The following is a 1,251-nucleotide window of genomic DNA, read 5'->3' on the forward strand; positions in this document are numbered from 1 at the left end:
CAAGTGGTCCATTGTCTCGGGGGGGGGGCATTAAACAACGTGCACGTCCTTTTCAGAAGAAGGGGGCAGCAATCAAGAGGGGGGGGGGGCAGAGAGGAAGGAATGTGTGTGATGCTCAGGGAGGGGCCCGGCCATCACTCCCCCCACACAACAAGGTGAGATATAAAAAAGGGGCGGGGGTGTCTGAGGCAGCTGCTGAGGGCGGGGGGCAGGACAAAGGACTGGAATGTGGCGTCTCTATGGCGGCGAACGGAGGCGTTTCTGCTCTGGGTCTCTCTGTGGCAGATTGGCTGTGAGAGGGAGAGGAAATATTTGGCCTGGGGGGGGCAGGAGGGGGGGGGCAGTAAATCAGCTGTTGTGATCAGAGTGCATCAGGAGGAAGAGGAAGGATGACAGTGACTGAGAGGAAAAAGAGGAAGAAGAGGAAGAAGAAATCTCCTGAAACTTTCCCCTGAACTTTTTCCAGTTTCCTTCATTTTCGTGCCTCGTTGTCTGTCCTGTCGTCCTGTCGTCCTGTCGTCCTGTCGTCCTGTCGGCCTGTCGTCCTGTCGTCCTGTCGTCCTGTCGGCCTGTCGGCCTGTCGTCCTGTCAGCCTGTCGTACTGTTGTCCTGTCAGCCTGTCGTCCTGTCAGCCTGTCGTCCTGTCGTCCTGTCGTACTGTCGTCCTGTCGTCCTGTCGTCCTGTCGGCCTGTCGTCCTGTCGTCCTGTCGTCCTGTCGTCCTGTCGTACTGTCGTCCTGTCGTACTGTCAGCCTGTCGTCCTGTCATCTTGTCATTCTCGAGAATTCTCTGACACATGAGGAAGTTACTGCTGCAATTAGTTTGGTCAACTTCAGGGCCTTTTGTCTGATTGTGACTGATGATTGATTGATGATTGATGATTGATTGATGATTGATTGATGATTGATGATTGATTGATGATTGATTGATGATTGATGATTGATGAATGATTGATGATTGATTAATGATTGACTATTTCTGGGTTAAAACCAGATTAAAGTTGGTTTAAAAAGTAAAAGCTGTTATTATCTATCATATCTAATTCATTATTTAAATGATTATATTTCCATATGAAGCAGGTCGTCGCTTCATGTTGAAGTTTGGTCTTTTAAATGGTTTGAAACTTCACTTACGCTGAACCGAACCACACACACAGTTTCAGTCTCTCTGGGATCATATACATTCTGATGAAAACAATACTTGGCAAAAAGTTCCCTAATTGCTGTTAATTACTGTAGTGTGTTTATTGTT

The sequence above is a fragment of the Seriola lalandi genome, unplaced genomic scaffold, assembly GCF_002814215.2.
Source record: "Seriola lalandi dorsalis isolate HSWRI2012SDOR001 ecotype SW California unplaced genomic scaffold, Sedor1 jcf7180002053908, whole genome shotgun sequence".
In the NCBI taxonomy this organism is placed as follows: domain Eukaryota; kingdom Metazoa; phylum Chordata; class Actinopteri; order Carangiformes; family Carangidae; genus Seriola; species Seriola lalandi.